General features: G+C 42.7%; 1 long non-coding RNA gene across 4 annotated transcripts in view; it reads right to left on the bottom strand.

The window, feature by feature from the left end:
• LOC146008932 (uncharacterized) overlaps nt 1-18,744 on the bottom strand; it is a 141,599-nt gene that overhangs the window by 114,132 nt on the left and 8,723 nt on the right. For 2 of the 4 annotated variants that reach the window (XR_014444588.1, XR_014444591.1), the window contains exons 3-4: nt 18,121-18,225; nt 13,324-14,997 (exon numbers count right to left, since the gene is read on the bottom strand). This is a non-coding gene — a long non-coding RNA (uncharacterized LOC146008932). Of the gene's footprint in view, nt 1-13,323; nt 14,998-18,120; nt 18,226-18,744 lie in introns of those variants that run through there. The other 2 variants (XR_014444590.1, XR_014444589.1) reach the window with 2 other exon arrangements.

Raw genomic sequence — 18,744 nt, forward strand, 5'->3', positions numbered from 1 at the left:
CATAGCTGCTAGAGACAAAGGGTCATAGGTAGAACTTTATGGGGCTCATGGAAAAATTTTGAAAGGACCCCCACCCAATGGGCCTGATTCAGTCCTTATTGCTGCTATATATGAATTTGTATAGGACTGTGATTAGATAGCCACTGCCCAAACAGAAGGAAAAAACCTGCAATGTGCAAGTCTGCAAATGACTTATGAATGGATCGCTGGTCTGCAAATCAAATCACAACTCACTCATGAAAATCTAATGTTTTCCCCAGTCTATGCAAGTGTGCTGACCCTTCTACAATTCTGCAACAGAAACAGGGAGATGGAGGGTGAAGCTGATGTCACACACCCTCCCTGAAAACACCTGGACATGCCACCACCCCCACCCCCCCTCCCCCCGTGCGAGCGCCACACAGACTAATTTTCCCAATATTTTCCTTCCTTAACCGTTTCCCGTTTATATAACTAGAATTTTGTTGGATTAGATTTTCTATCTGCGGCTATTTTATATTCAGTCTCTAACAATTAAATTGAAGGATATTTGTTAAGCTACCACCTCTGTGTCTAGGTGACCGATTCACTTCAAGTTTTATATGGAATGACTATATATTGAAGTAAGATAGAGAAAGGCATGCAGTGACACAGCTAGGGTCCCAGTAATAATTGCCTTTATTAGTGTGAAGCAGTCATGTCTTTATTGCTACTTCTCATAATTCACTGTTTTCACCCAAGCAGTGACGTGCGGTTTCCACACAGTTCATTACTCAAACCATGCAAAGGTTTCGGTAAACACGTGTGGTGCAGACCTGGGAGGCTTTTTATTAGTTTACTTTTCACAAAGTCAAATATTAGTTGTCGGTTGGCCACTCTCTGATTTTTCACTCTTGCTTTTGTGCGTTCCTCCACGCCTGGCGCCTTGAGCCTCAGATAAGAGCGTGCAAGGAGGTGGAGGGGGGCACTGCTTAAAGCTTTATTTCAAGATCTTTCTACCATTCCAGCACACCTGAACCACCTCCTGTATTATGCTAAATAAACAAAGCAGCACAGAGTGCAGAGGGCTGTACACATCAAGCTTCGCTCACAACTGTAGTGTATAAGATCTCTGATATCTTTGAACATCCTATGGGGACTGTACAATTAACCTTTGATGATACTGATCTTCTGTTCTTCAGATATACTCTGCAACACTCTGCAGCAGGAGTACTGAATAAAGCACAGTTTGCGCCTTGGAAGTATTTGTTTACAATAAGGATTTAAAAACACATCAACCTCATTTTCAAATACACTTTTACTTCTGTCCTATGAAAGGCACATAAACTTATAATACAGACAAATATATAATTTAGTGATATAGGGGGAAATTTACTAATGGAAATTTGTAAAAAATTGGTGTATTTGTATCCAGAAATACACTTATTTTTGACATTTACTATCACGAAAATACGGCAATTCATATTCGTATTGATAGCACATCAATACGACTACGAATTGCTGTATTTTCGGGATAGTAAATGTCAAAAATAAGTGTATTTCTGGATACAAATATACCTATTTTTTACAAATTTCCTTTAGTAAATTTCCCCCATAATTACTTTCAATTAATTTCAAAGCAATACGTGACTGCAGCTGTTGTGGAACTATGAGTCCAAGCCGATCCTGCCAGCCTTCCAGTAAAAAAAAATGGATAATTTGAAAAAGTTCTTCTATTTTGAAGATGGTAATAATAGAACAGGTATTGCATTGTTAAAAGACAAGTACACCTTAAGCCCCATACACACTAGGCGATATTGGTAACAATATCACTCGGAAAGGGGCTTCTGAGTGATATTGTTCACAATATCATCTAGTGTGGACAATCAATATCATTAACGATGTGCCCTCCTGCATGTCATTGACGATGATTGCTAACTACCAAACATTCAGGTCAATTTTGCAATATAGCCAAGTGACCTGCATGGTTAGCGGGCCCAACGTTGTCGGACAATATTGTTCAGTGTGGATGCACAATATCGGTCACCCATGGCCAATATGGTTAACTATAATGGCCACAACCCCGTCAGCTAGTGTGTATGGGGCTTAAGATAAATGTTAATTAAGCATCCAGGTGGAGAATTGGCCGCTACCTGAAGTCAGTGGAATAATACCACTGGAGTTTACAGTTGAAGATAGCAATATTATCATCATCAGACTTGGTATACTTTATCAGCAGGGGTTAAACTGAGAGGGGGACAGGATGGAACTGAGTTTCACCACCTGTAATGGTGAGGTGGAACTAGTTCTTGGCTGTGCAAAGTTATTCTAACAGTAAAGCATTATAGTTTGCAGGGGGTGCCAAAAACCCTACCACTGGCCCTGGTTCTGCCTGAAGGGGGAGGTGGAGGAATTAAGTGGCAGAGATAAATGAGTTCCATCACCTCTCCAGGACCATTGTAAGCCCTGTTTATCAGCAATGACCACATTATTCTTATCGTTTATTTGGCACAAGGGTTCCACAGCGCATAACAATACACTGAGCAAAAAAACAAATCGAGAATTTTAGTACAAGAAAATTTAGGACAAGTACATGGTAAGTAAGTAAGTAAAGAGTTGCATCAGGGGACAGGACACTGTAGCCTAACCCTAACCTACCCTCCAGTAGCCTAACCATAACCTTCCCTACTGTAGCCTAACCCTATCATTCCCTCCTGTAGCCTTACCGTAAACTCCCCTACTGTAGCCTAACCCCAATCTTCCCTCCTGTACCCTAACCGAAACCTCCCCTACTGTAGCCTAACCGTAACCTCACCTACTGTAGCCTAACCCTAACTTCCACACCTGTAGCCTAACCCTAACCTCCCCTATTGTAGCCTAACCCTAGCCTCCCCTCCTGTAGCCAAACCCTAACTTCCCCACCTGTAGCCTAACCCTAACTTCCCAAGCTGTAGCCTCACCCTAGCCTCCCCTCCTGTAGCCTAACCTTAACCTGCCGTACTGAAGCCTAACCCTAACTTCCCAACTGGTAGCCTAACCCTAGCCTCCCCTCCTGTAGTCTAACCCCAACCGCTAGCCTAACTCTAACCATTACCATTGTAGCCTATCCCTAATCCTCTGCTGTTGGTCTGTGTCAACATTTTAGATGTCAACATTGTGACTATGTTGAAATTCTGTACAATCCAGAATGTTCACTGTCAACATTTCAATAACATCGTATATTGACTTTAAAATTATGACATTGTCAATGTTGACATTATACCTATATCTCATTTCATGTATATGGAGAAGTGATTAAAATAAGGAATGTTGTTGGTGACATTACCAATAGCACTTTTTGCCTTTGATAAATTAGCTTATACTTTGCTTCAGCGACTATCAATATTTAAAGAACAGTAAAAAGTCCAAGCTGCTAAAGACTATTATTTCATTGATTAATAATTACTTAAATGCAAGCATCTGCAAAACATCAGAAGGAAGTGAAACTTACTTCCCCTCTAACGTTAATTAACAGAATTCCCGTTTTCCATGAAATCCATTAACTCATCATATTGTTGTTTCAAAGTGCAACATTAGAGGGAACTATTACCCGAAGAGGGCTATCAGACATGTTAATAAGATAAAATATTAATAACACAAATGATTGTTAGCTTACATTAAAAAGGAGAGATGAAAATAAAAACGAGACTTGTTTTCCGATAAGCTTACAAAATGCGCTGAGAAGTATATTTTTGTTTCCTGTTGACCTGTTTAGCAATGAGCTACCTGCTGTGAGTAAGGAAACATCCCAGGGATCTCCACTCCTACATTGGAGAAGCTGCTGGCAATTTGATAATCCACCCCCACTCTTGGACAATGTCTTTGTTCCACACAGAAGCTATGAACTTTTTTCTTCTTTTTGTTTATGGACTCGATTCATCCAGCAAGAATATAGTAGCCAGCAATTCAAGCTTGGCCCAGATACTGAATTAATTTCTAGGACAGAATTAATATAATTTTTTTCGATGAGTCAAACGTTTAAAAACAAAACAAAAAAAAAGTACCATTATTTTAAAATAGGACTGTTGGATCTATGCAACTCAAGCTACAAAACGAAATTACATACTGTATATTGGAGGCTACCTGCTAGTAAGTGTACATTAAACAGTGTTAGTATGCAATGATGGCCAATCAGGGCTTCCACTCTTAAGGAAGACCTAAAACATTATTTTCTAAGGAATCTTTAAACTTTTGGGTTTTAGTTGCTCAATTAAGTTTGGCGTGCCATTTGAAGAAGAACATGTGGTTGAATTTGTCTTTCCTTAAAGGGGGGTAGAACTCTGAAGAATAAAGATCCATTAATCCTTTCATAAATGCACCTTCTGCATGCCACACTCCTATGTAAACGGTAAGCAGTCTTTGAGAAGTTGCCTTATGTTTTGAGACCACCAGATTTCACAGCAATACTACCCCACATTGGCAACAAGACCACGTTGTGTTCCAGCTTTGTACCCCACATTGGCAACAAGACCACGTTGTGTTCCAATAACTTTCCTTGTCTTGTGAAGGCAATGGATCTGAAGACTGGCCAATGTTTACACTGTGTCTGTACATACACAGTGGGCCTGATTCGGACCTGTTTGCTAAGCTGCAAATACGGTACTTATGTATTATCTGGGCTCCCATGTTAAATGCACCCCATTTTTTCATACCTCTACTATCCAACTACGCATGGAGTTGATTTTATATAGTGTGGCAAGTGCAGCGAGCCACCGTGCCCAAAGCTTGGCGAGCACACGCGGTCTCATAAGAAAAACGGGAGCCCAGATATTACATAAGTACTGCAAATACTTGCAGCCTAGCGAAAAAGTAAGCACCACCATCTGCCCTGTTTAAAGCTTTGTGCCCCGCTGCCAGTTCAGACTGACATTTATTACCGAATGGGCAAAAAAATCATTCAATGGGCAGCAAACATCGAATGATGTCTCTACCCTTCAGCCGCAAGCAAGGGGTTGTGTACGAGAACACATCCCCTTGCTTGCGGCTAAAGGGTAGAGAAATCATTCGATGTTTGCCGCCCATTGAATGATTTTTTTTGCCATTCGGTAATAAATGTCAGTCTGAACTGAGTTTTATAAATGCACATGTGCAGACCCCACCATCGGAAACGGTGCCAAATTCAGTCCAGTACGATGGGGTCTGAATTATCCCCAGTGTTCACCAGTGAAACAAAAGTTTGATTTAAAAGCACTTGTGTATACAAACTATATTTAAAAAATATGGTGGCACTACATATGGTGAGGTAAAGGTAAAGGGATTTTACTCCAAGCTTGTAGTCCTTGTAAGTGTTGTATAAGTTTGTATAACAACTAATGTTATACTATTTTTTAACTACGGCTCAAGGAGGCTTGTTCTACATGTACAAAGTGTGGCCTATGGTATATGGCTCCAACAAGGATAAACACATTTAGCCTAAACGCTATATATATGAGTTTAGTCTCATGAGGGTAGCCATTTCATTGATGACATTTATATACAGCTATTTACAGCAAGAGAGGTGTCAGTGGGGTCCAGGACAAATGTCCCTATAGCAGAGGTTCCCAATCTTTTTTGATTCACGGCACCCTAGAGAATCAGAATTTTTTTTTCACGGCACCCCTAGGTCACAAAAAATGTAATTAGATTGGGTTTATATGTGATTCTTAGCGGCAGTTATGTGGTAAAGGGCAGGATTTGCTTCTGTTTGTACACATTCTATGATTGGCAGCCACCAGCACTGGTTTTGCTCATAAATAATTAACCATTAATAATTTGAGTTGGTCCTAGACCACCAAGCCGCGGCACCCCTGCATGTGTCCCAAGGCACCCCAGGGAGCCACGGCACACAGTTTGGGAACCACTGCCCTATAGTATTCCCTTGATGGCAGCCCTGGTTGAGGCTGATTGCAGTCCAACTGCTGCCGGAGTGCTTGGCTTGCTAACAATGTGACAAGAAGCAGAGTCATGCAATGTGTTCACACCCACAACTTTTCCTACACCAGGTGGCATGGCCTAGTGGACATAAGGCCATGCCCCCTTACGAGCACACCTATTGGAATGTTGGGAGGGATGAAATGACATCTCTCTCTATAGGTGCCCATACACTGTACAGTTTAATGGGTGTGATGTGGTGGTCCGCTCCTGCGCACATACCATTGTACAGCACAAAAAATATGTGCTGCGCATACTTTTCGTACTAGTTTGCATTGCATCTCATTGCATCGCATTCAAAACACATGCGATGCGATCTACTACAAAATACACGGTGCCTATCGCACCGTCTATGGGCACTATAAGATTTGATAAATCTTCCCCCTAAGTATCATGACAAAAATAAATCATAAAAAAGTAAGTACAATCACGCAATGGCCCACATGCACCAAGCTTCAAACTGTGATAAAGTGGAGAGTGATAAACTACCAGCCAATCAGCTCCTTCCTTCCATGCTACAGACTGGGTTTGAAAAATAACACTTAGGAGCTGCATGGCTGGTAGTTTCTCTCTCTCTCCACTTTATCACTCTTTGAAGCTTGGTGCATCTGGCCCATTGTATTTAATCTTATAAAGTTAGGCGCAAGGGTTTCAAAACAGCTTGTACAGTCCTTAAATCTGTACATTTGTCCATGTTGTAGACCAGTTATTCACAGCATTGCTGATGTTCCTCAGTCCTGTGCAGAGGTCAGTATCATTATGGGGTCATAGAGCATGTAGTGCCCTTCATCCATATTTAGAAAAAGTTTGGTGTCTGTCATCCTGGTAATATTGTCTGGTGTCTGCCAGACAGTAACTGCATTATTTACTCCCTCTTTCAAATGTGGTTGCCACAGATTTTATGAATGCCAGGTTGGGAAGAGACACCCCTGGACCATGATTTTTTGTTTTGCAAGGGCTCCACAAAAGAGGGTATCCATATATTTCAATTTTATTATTTTTACTTTTAATATACAAAAGAAACGCATAGCGATGACCTCAAATAGTAGAAGCTAGAGAGCACCAGGGCTGCCATCAGGAATTTTGGCGCCCGGGGCTCATTTCCAGTCCGGGCCTCGAGCCCCTCCTCACTTGACTTACCGTAACCTGGCTCCTGCTCCCCCCATCTCCTCTTCTGCTGAGCTGCAGCCCGGAGGTCCCGGAGCACATCTTCTTCAACTCAGGATGCTGGTGGCCAATTAAAATGCAGCCCCGGCCGGTGAGCCAATCAGAGCTTGTGTACAGGCAGCTGCTCTGATTGGCTGCCGGTATTCGAGTCCTGATTGGCTCAAAACTGGTGCAGCATTTTAATGGGCCACCGACGTCCTGGGTTGAATAAGCCTGTGCTCCGGGACCTGCTTTGTACAGCGCACTGAGCGCAGCGGAGGCAGTCGGGGGGTTTTCAGAGGGCAAAATGAGCTGTCCGGGCCTTTCCAGAGGTCGGGGCCTGGGGCAGCTGTACCCACAGCACCCCCCTATTGGCGGCCCTGGAGAGCACCTACCTGTCATTGTTGTGGATGAGTAGGACCTATCTTCTGCAGGCTATTATACTATCCCAATCATTGTCCAAAGTCCAGAGGTTTGAAAGGAAATAAGGAGTTTATTTACTAAGATGGGAGTTCTATTAAAGATGGGATGCTAGTAAAAACAAAAGAATAGTGCCTGCGCTGGCTGTACCAAATAATTGTACCAGGCGTTTCTCAAAACATGTAAGTGGGAAAATGACTGTATAACGTAGTTTGGGGAGATTTCTTAGACCAGTTTTGGATGGATCCCGCTAGGGTGGTGAGTGGTGTCAGTTGCCAATTCTCAGCAGCACAAATGTGGATATTTCCAAATACCCACATTTGTGCTGCTGAGAATTGGCGACTGACACCACTCACCACCCTAGCGGGATCCATCCAAAACTGGTCTAAGAAATCTCCCCAAACTACGTTATACAGTCCTTTTACCACTTACAGACGTCCTCCCTGGAGAAATCTGGAGTTCCATCTTTTGGGATATCTGCTCGATCCCTAATTCCCCAGTTTCCAAGAGGACACATATACCAAGTGGAGAGCCTGAGCCCTTGCAAACATAGGGCACCCGCTGGACTGTCATTCCATTGTCTGGACAAGCAAACATCTACCAGACCGACCAGGATGGTAATATAAATCCTTGTCAGCACCTTCATTTATCTCAGCCACTCATTGTTCGCAATTGCTATCCCAGTGATTTAAAACCTATCCCCTTGGACTTTATGTCTAGGTACCTGCATGCACAGTGTGATTTTTATATATTATATCATATTTTTTATGTGTAATAAATTGTTATATATGTTTTGAGAAACGTCTGGTACAATTATTTGGTACAGCCAGCGCAGGCACTATTCTTTTGTTTTTACTATTGTACTTTTTGGGCTTGACCGCCCTGTGCCAGCCGCTGTTGAATTGCGCACCACACATATTTTCCAAAGATGGGATGCTGCCTATGGTAGCCAATCACAATCTACTTCTTTATTTAGCACCTTTCAGAAGATAATAGATAGAATCTGATTGGTTGCCCATAGCAATATCCCATCTTCAATAAAACTCCCATCTTAATAAACCCCAAAGTCCTCACATATGATGTGATATCATACACTTGTATTTGGTCACACTGAATTGAAACCAGAAAATGGGTCTATATAAACCACTATTCTCAACAAGAATACCCCTGAATAGGTTGCTATACAAATAAAACAAATGTGTGGAATCCCAATTCAACTTAGAACAGTTGAAGAAAGGAAAAAAGAAACATTTACTGCAGGGTCACATATTGACCCCCCCTAATAGATATGATGGGCAAATGAAATGACTTTTAGGGGGAAATTTACTAAGATGGGAGTCCTATTTTATATGGGATGTTGCTATGTACAACCTATAAGAAACGACATCTTATTTATTTAGCACCTTCTAGAAGATAATAGATAGTATCTTATTGGTTGCCCATAACAATATCCCATGTGAGATAGAACTCTTAATAAATGTTCCCCTTAAGCTGGCCAAACATTAGAACGGCCTGCACATGATGTATGATGGCCGTATCATCGATTGAATGAGCGATCACATGTGCTATAAAACACATACAGTACAATCTGCTTATGACCGCAATCCATCCCGGCTTATCATATGTGCAGCACACATATGATAATCAGTTGAGTGACCTCTCGACCTGTGGGCCCTCCCATAACACCGATATACCTCCCGATGTGCACATAATCGATCGCACAACCCTTCAAAATCGTGCTTTTGGGCCTGATATTAGTCTGATGTATGGCCAGCTTTAGAACAGCTTCAGCAACTAAAGCAAGCAATAATCCCAGATGCTTTGCCTTATCTTCTCTGGGCGCTGTTGCTGTGCAGACCAACTGTGCTAGATTTACACTTTGTATGGTTGTATCCTGCAGCATGTTAAGGGATTACCATGGGACCTAAAGTCCGGTTTTCATTTTCGTCTGGCTTCCTCCCTTATTCATTTTCACCAGATATATTTACTCAGATTTCTCACCTCCCCCTAATCGCTTCCCCATGGGTCCCGGGACCCCTTCTTCTTTCTACATCAGAGGCGCCGTTCCCCAGTGCTAGCTGTCAGTGCTGCCTCGTGCACTCTCCCTTATGTCCGTTCCTGAAGGAACCTGATACAAACATTCAGCCCTTGCCCCAATAGTTCCTCGCAGGATGCCATGCGGACACTTTGATATGTTTTTTCCTAAATCATTTTCTACAGGATATAGGGGGAAGTTTGTTGGAAAAGAAAAAAAAAAAGCGAGTCTACTTTCAGCACCTCCTCATTTCCTAGATGTGAGTATATCTTTGCTATGTCCATGTTTTATTTAAATATAAACATCCAGTCATGTCGTATAAAATACAGTGGATTATTGTTTTACTATGAAAATATTTACTTGTAGTAAATAGTTTCTTATTCACGCAGAGTATGTACATTGTACTTGCTGTCTGCCCTGGCATCCCATTTCTGCCTCTTCATACAGGACAGAAATGTGGCTAGGAGGAACACAGAAAGATACCCAAATGTACTGTGACACACTACAAAGTTGGTGACCAGTAGCATCTCAGTACTAAGGGCCTTATTCTAGTTCACTCTTTCTGACAAAATCCTTCTTAGGTGGACAAAACCATGTGCACTGCAGGGGTGCAGATGTTACTTGTACAGAGAGAGTTAGATTTGGGTGAGTTATTTTGTTTCTGTGCAGGGTAAATACTGGCTGCTTTATTTTTACACTGCAATATAGATCTCACTTTGAAGTAAAACCCCACCCAAATCTAACTCTCTCTGCACAAGTAACATCTGCCCCACCTGCAGTGCACATGGTTTTGTCTATCAGAAGGATTTTGTCAGAAAGAGTGAACTAGAATAAGGCTCTAAATGAGGCTGAACTATCTGTATCTAACTTCTAAATAGCAGCATCACTAGGGGTGTGTGCGTTGCAATGGGTCACACTGGGTGACAACTGCTTTGCTACTTTGGTGTCACCAAATGGGGATGGTGCCACCGATGCAGTGACCACACTGTTTTCCTTGTGCCAGGACTTGGGAGAGAGGCTTGGGTGCTGTCCAGCTTGGCGAGAGCAATGGGAGAGAGACCAGGGGTTGCCCAGCATGAGGAGAAGCAAACACACTACAACACCGCCTCATCAAGTGACACCACAGGTGCAACAGCGATGCCTCTGCTTATACACTGACCTTCTTGGACACTGTAGGGTCCATGGAGTAGCTCCAGAGGCTTACAGTGCCCTGTTCTCAAACACCAGAAACCTTTACATCAGACAGTAAACCCGCTACTGTAATTTATATACAGAGCCTGATTTTCCAGGTAGGCTTTACATCAGTGGTTCTCAACTTCGGTCCTCAGGACCACCCACACAGTGCACGTTTTCCATGTCACCTGGCAGGTGCAAAGGTGCACTCATTATTCACTGACACATTTTAAAAGATCACAGGTGGAGCTAATTATTTCACCTGTGATTCTGTGTGGAGACCTGGAAAACGTGTACTGTTGGGGGTCCTAAGGACCGAGGTTGAGAACCACTGCTTTACATAAAGGACAAACTCATATTGCTCTGCTAGATCCTAGTATGGCTCACACATATCTATGTAAGCAACTACCAACAAGACATATAGGCCCAAATGTAATAGGGCCAGATTCTCTAAGCTTCAAAAGTGATAACATGGAGAGTGATAAACAGCCAGCCAATCAGCTCCTACCTGCCATGTCACAGACTGTGTTTGAAAAAATGTCAGCAGGATCTGATTGGCTGGCTGTTTATCACTCTCCATTTTATCACTGTTGAAGCTTAGAGAATCTGGCCCATAGTCTCTTGTTCCAGGATTATGGCCACTAGATTTTATGTAGCACTTACTGTAGTTTAAGCCCAGACTAGGTTTGTTTTAAAACTAACTGTCACTTTAAATGTTGTGGCTTTATCTCTGGTGCCCATTACACTTGGGTCACAGTTATGTACTCATGAAAATTATAACAAAAACATCAACATTACCATGAAAACTGACCGCCATACAGTATATAGTGAAATGCACACATGCAGGCTCTAGGCTAGAGCATCACACAAAGACAATTTGGCATTTGAGCTTCTGCGCAGCTGTATTACACATGGAGCTACAGTAACCTAATGCATTAACCCTTTGAGTGCTAATATCTCTGTGAGAGATGTGCAAAATATCCTCAAAAAATGCCAGCGTCGCTCACATTTGTTATATAAATTCAAATTAAAAATGTGTAAAAAAAGATTATGTTCGCTATAGAAGGTAAGCATTATGACGAATAAAAATGTCTGCTTGGCATTTTTCACACCTATTTTGGCAAACTCACTTGGCACTCAAAGAGTTAATACCAGCCTGATCTAGGGCCCCTTTTCAATTAATGTTTAAATAGATTAAAAAATCAAACACAAAACATCAAGAGGTTTTTAATGTCTGTTGTAACAGGAAACTGCACATATGGTTTATAAATCTGCTAAACATAAGTTATTTCTCATTAACATAAAGTACCAAAACTGTACTGCTCAGGCAGAGGACCACATACTTACTTACAGTCTAGTCAGTAGTGTTCTCACCTACCAGGAGAGGCAACCCATGGCAATATCACATAGCTAGGCAACAATGGACCTTATTCTGGTTCACTAGCAAAGGCAAATTCCTTCTCAAATGGACAAAACCATGTGCACTGCAGGTGGGGTAGATGTAACATGTGCAGAGAGAATTCAATTTGCGTGGAGTTTTACTTCAAAGTAAGATCTATGTTGCAGTGTAAAAATAAAGCAGTCAGTATTTACCCTGCACAGAAACAAAATAACTCACCCAATATGAACTCTATCTACACATGTTATAGCTGCCCCCCCCCCCCGCCCTGCAGTGCAAATGGTTTTGTCCATTTGAGAAGTAATTTGCCTATCACTCACGTATTGTACATATGGAATTAGAAATTGAGAAACATAACTTTTTAAATACTGTATATGCACACAATGTACAGTACAAAGAAATAATGTGATAAGCAAATTTACTATCTATTATCTTCTAGAAGGTACTAATTAAATATGAAGTAGAATGTGATTGGTTGCTATGGGCAACAACCCATCTTCAATAGACCTCCTATCATAGTAAATTTACCCCTCACTTTTTATATTTGTCATAGAGGTTCATGGTAAAATAGAACCTACCCTAGACAAGTTATTTATAACCATCTGATAGACAAAGTACATTGAGTGGACTAATAACACAAACATGACGCGTATTATTAGATAATCATCGGAAATATAAAAATCCTTACATTAGTAGACAGAATGGTATAACATGTTGCTCAGGTATAAAATGTAAATTTACAGAATTTCAAAACTCAGTTTTCGATGGCTAAAAAATAATGAGGGAGATTGGGAATAGTTATTAAAGTTTGGAGAGAGATAAAGCGGAGAGAGATGAAACACCAACCAATCAGCTCTTGTCATTTTTAAAACACAGGGGCCTATGTATTAAGTCTTAGGGGGAGATTCTCTAAACTATAAATGTGGTAAAACCCCCGTTATCGGGTTTTTACCGCATTTTGGGATGCTCTAAGCATCCCCCACCGGGTTATCGCGGCAGGTAGGCATTGCCAGAAAAATCTGGCGATGCCCCATAGAAGCCTATGGGCTTCTAACATGACCCCTCGCTGCCCCGCACCTACCCACTGCCGCCCCGCACCGATCCCCCCTCCCCTGTGTCAGGGCAGCACAGAGCTGTCCTGCCTGGACCTGTGACCTCCTCCTCCTCCCTGCACTGTTCCGGGTGCCGGGAGGATGAGGAGAGCCAGCACCCCCTGCAGCAGCAGCAGCTTCAGGCCGGGTAAGAGAGGGAGGGGGGAGCCGCCGGGACCCGCCGCTCATCGCCGGGTCAACACAAAAGACAGCTCCTAACGCAAGAGCTGTCTTTTGTGATAATTATCGCATATGTTAGATCATATGCGATAATTATGTTTGCGGTAGCCAGTGATGGACGGCGGTAAGGGGGCGCGGATGTAAGAGCATCCCCCCCTTACAGAGTTAAAGTGGAAATATATAAAGGGCGATCACGGGTAATTCCCTTGATCTGACTGTCTGAGGCAGGTGAAGCAAAATCCTCAAATAATCAGGAAATCTAATTGGAGAGCTTGTTAATACCCATTGGCAAACATAGTGAAAAACTGGTGTTTTTTATGCTCCCCATGTTTTTTTGGGGTTTATTGGATATGTACCAGCCATCAGTTCCTAACTACCATAGTTGCTGGTTGGCTGGTACCTTTCCTTTCTCCAAGACAGAACATAGACCCAACAGGCTGTAATACGACAGAATCCAATTGACTATTCCTTTATCTCTCTCCTCTGTTATATCATGAAATTCTGTTATTTACTTTGGTCCCCTTGAGTCCCCTTGAGTCCCCTTGAGTCCACTTTTCACCACATTTGCCGACTAGTAAGGTGTGGAGTTACCCATTATCAGAGGTTATTCATCTTGTCAACATGTCTGCACAGGTACAATAACCACAAATTTATCTTAGAGACGTTACAACTTTTTATTAGGTACATTGTTGTGTATGGATGATTTCTTTGTTTCCCACGGTCTCACCGACATTTAAGGAGGCCCCCTCCTCTTTCTACATAACAAAATTACATATCATTATTGAAAGAATGCAAAAGCAAAGAGGGGCCCCACGAGCTGTGCCAGGCTGGGAGATAGGAGCATGCAGCCAGCACACTGCGGTACGTACGCTAATCCCTAAATTGCCTCTATGTTTATAGTCAATTCTCTTTTCAGCTGCAGTCTATGTGTAACCCAGCTGCCAACCTGCAATGGCAATAATTAGTGCTGAATGCTCCAATCATCATTCATCAGTGTAGCCCTGTCGACATCATACATTTTGTAACTCTTTCATTGCCTACTTATACAATCACAAGCTAGCAAGGGTCTGCATTGATCACACCAGTGGCAAGTATTTCCAATACATATTCTAATGTCTGGGGCAGAGTTTCCTAAACTCCACCTTTACATTACCATAATGACCTATTGTCCGTGTTGACTTAATGCATGTTGACCAATAGTAGTTGATCTTTTTACTGTCAATATATTGCATGTCGACCCAAGGTCCAGATCTCTTTAAGGAGATATGGCCTCCAGAACTGAACAAAGTATTCTAGATGACGTTGTACCAATGACATATAAAGTGGCATTATTATTTCTTTCTTCCTGCAGCTGATTCCCTATGCAACCAAGCATCTGATTTCCCTTCCTCATTGCTTTGTTACATTGCTTACCTGTTTCCGTTATATAATAGTAACTCCTAAAATCCTCCACTGTAGTTTCCATTAGAGTGCCCTTGATATTATATTTATCGTTTAAGTTTTTGAAACCCTGTGCAGGATTGTGCAGTTTTTGGAATCAAACGATAGTTGTCACATTCATGATGATTCCTCTGGTCTACCTGGATCTTCAATCATTAAAGTTACTCCTCATGTTGTGTCTACGCTGTTGCATATCTTTGTGTCATCTGCAAAAGTAAACACATTCAATTAAATTCCATTAGCAGTCACCAACAAAGATGTTAAAAAGCACAGATCCAGGGTACTCCATTGTTAACCTTGCCATTCTGTGAATGCACTTCATTTACAACCACCCTTGGTTAATGCAACCGATATCTTATCCATTCAGCCATCTGAGAATCCAATTCCAAGCTTTCCAATTTAATTTTTTAGCAGTCTGCTGTAACCATGACAAAAGCCTTATTAAAATCTAGATATGCTACTGATGTAAGGCCCCAATTACTGATGTAAGGCTTAGGTACTTGTGTATTATCAGGGGCCCATCGCATCGCATCGCATCGCATACCACTAATTAAGGTATGCGATGGGATGCGATGGGACCCAATTTGAGGGTTTGCAGGGCCGACTGTACAATTTTTATATCGCGTCGCATCACATGGCATGCGATTTTACATTGCACAGGCACCCTGATGGCTGATTCCTATGTTAAATGCCCCCCCATTGTTAATGCCACCCCACTATCAACGCCATCCTGAAGCGTGGCGAGCGCAGCGAGCCGGCAAGGGGCGGCGGTACGCGTCCTCCAACCTTTTCATACCCCCACTATCCACGTCGGCGTGGAGTTGATTTCAGATAGTGTGGCGAGCGCAGCGAGTCAACTAGCCCAAAGTGTGGCGAGCGCAGCGAGCCCCGCGAGGGGACGCGGAATACATGTGAAGTAATCCGCGTCCCCTCGCGGGGCACGCTGCGCTCACCACACTTCAGGCTCGGGGGCTCGCTGCGCTCGCCACACTATATAAATCAACTCCACGCCGATGTGGATAGTGGGGGTATGAAAAGGTCGGAGGACGCGTACCGCCGCCCCTCGCGGGCTCGCTTCGCTCACCACGGTTCGGGTTGGTGTTGATAGTGGGGGTGGTGTTAACAATGCGGGGGCATTTAACATAGTAATCACCCATCAGAGTGGCTGTATAATTAAAAATCGGGTCTGGGGGTGCATTTAACATGCAAATTAACATTTAATATAAAATTAACTCCAGGCCGACGTGAATAGTGGGGGTATGAAAAGGTCGGAGGACGCATACCGCCTCCCCTCGCGGGCACGCTTCGGGTTGGCGTTGATAGTGGGGGTGGCGTTAACAATGGGGGGGCATTTAACATAGTAATCACCCATTAGGGTGCCTGTACAATTGAAAATCGGGTCGCATCGCATCGCATGCGATGCGATGCGACAGATATTTAATTGTATAATGCCCTACGATGTAAATCGTGGGCGCCCTGATAATACACAAGTACCAAGGCTTATTGGTCTTTAGTTACTTACCTCTTCCTTGCTTCCACTTTTGTGCTGTGGGGCAATGTTTGCTCTTTTGTCATCCTCTGGATTTATTCCTGTAACTATTATTATTAACGGGTTCTTATATAGTGCATACATAGATACTTGTTTCCTAGCAGGGCGCCCAGATTTCCTACGTACGCTCAGTAGTTATTTTTGTTAATTTATTCACTGCACCCTGAGTGAAATCGCATCGCATGGCCCTTTTTTGTGGCGTGAGATGTGAGATGAGATCTCAGTAGTTCATATGGTAAAACACCTAAAACAGCACCACTCTCCACGTCACCCCGAGGCATGGCGAGCCCCGCGAGGGGCGGTGGAACGCATCCACCGACCTTTTCATACCCCCACTATCCATGTCGGCGTGCAGTTCATATAATATTGTGTGGTGAGCGCAGCGAGCCACCGAGCCCGAGGGGACGCGGAATACATGTAAAGCAATCCGCGTACCTTCGCGGGGCTTGCTACGCTCGCCACGCTTCGCTCTCGGTGGCTCGCTGCGCTCGCCACACTATAGAAAATCAACTCCATGCCGACATGGATAGTGGGGGTATGAAAAGGTTGAAGGAGGCGTTCCGCTGCGCTCGCCACGCTTCGGGATGACGTGGAGAGTGGTGCTGTTTTAGGTGTTTTACCATATGAACTACTGAGATCTCATCTCATCTGATCTCATCTCATCTGATCTCATCTTATCTGATCTGATCTCATCTCATCTGCCATGCGATTTCACTCAGGGTGCAGTGAATAAATTAACTAAATTAACTACTGAGATCGCATCGCACACATCGCAAGGCACAAAAAGCCATGCGATGTGCGATGCGATTTCACTACACATAATAGCCCACTAAGCAAATGCTAGGAAACAAGTACCCATACATATTATTCAGCGCTTTACAGAGAATATTTGAACATTCACATCAGTCCCTGCCCCAGCGGAGCTTACAATCTATATTCCCTACCACATGTACACGCACACTCAGACATTCTAGGTCTTAATTTGGGGATCGAACCCATGACCTTAGCGCTGTGAGGCAGTAATGCTTACCATTACACCATCCGTACTGCCCAGTGATTGGCTGAATGATTATGTTAATGGTGTCTTATTGCAAATCCTTTAAGGTTGGGAAACATTGGTGTAGAATTAAGAGGGGGATTTTGGCTCGTGCCCCCTAGCTGCTAGTTCCACCTCCAATCCAGCACCCCTCTCCCAGAACATCACCCAACACCCAGCAGAACAGATCACAGCAGCAACCAACAGCACTAACCATTCCTTGCCTGTAGCAATTCTCATCCAAGGAGCCATAAGTAGAAATATATGTGCTCTGTGCCAAACAAGGGTGGTCTTGCTGGAAAGGGGTGTGATCAAACAATAGCACCCCAAATTTAAATTATGCCACACAGTAATGCAAACTTATTTACATTTACATTATTCCACACAATAGTAACCTTGTTAACATTAAATCATACATAAGTGTCCTTATTCATGTTACACCACACAATAATAGTGCCCATCCCCATAGGCCACACAGCGCATCACCTGACCTGCCCTTCTCTTCCCCAGGCCTTATAGGTCAGGTGCCCAGCAAACTGTCTCTGTCCATCTCTTTGCCTATGCTTAGGGCTGGCCTGGGGGTTATCAAGAAAGTATAATTTGCAGTAACTTAAAATTAGCTTTGATTAATGTAAAACGTTAGACAATGAAAGTCAATGTTTGATTGGCTGTTACAAGCTACTAATATTTAGACTTTGTTAATAAACAGTGTAACTTGTAATACAAATGTAAACTATACTTAACTTTTTACAGCTACTTTGTTCAGTGTAAGAACAGAAAGCTTCAATTGTCTATAAACATACTCATTAGAGAAACATCATGGCAGCTCTCAATTAGTGAATACAGATGCTGAAAATGAAATGGGAATGGATATCAATATCAATTCTAAAACAGAAGAGTCATCTATTCTACAAAGTATTTCTGTTTTGATGTTTAGCATTTCTCATTTGTGTATAATAATATCCCAGAATGATAAGACTTGAGGTTATACTGTAACTCATGTAAGAAAATGGAACAGCCAGAGGGCACAGGTATTCCAAACTTCTACACTTCAGCCTATGATTCTGTTATAAGCCCAGATTCACATTACATTTCTGGCAAGGTGTGTAGGGCAGAACCGTACAGAGGCGTGGTCCAAGATTCACTCTCACACTCTTGACAGCGTCTACGTGCTGGGCTAAAGCTGACAGATGGCATTTTAATAATTAATAAGTAGTGCTGTGGAGTGAGGAGTCATCTCAATTAAAGGGAGCCAGCTACAGAATACACACATTCATGGATGTACAGTTAAATACAAATAAAAATAGCTAGTCCTGGCACGCTGGGAATCTGCGGAAATATCCAACATGATTTAACCAAAACGAATAC

This window comes from Crinia signifera, chromosome 6 (assembly GCF_055691185.1).
Source record: "Crinia signifera chromosome 6, ASM5569118v1, whole genome shotgun sequence".
NCBI lineage: Eukaryota > Metazoa > Chordata > Amphibia > Anura > Myobatrachidae > Crinia > Crinia signifera.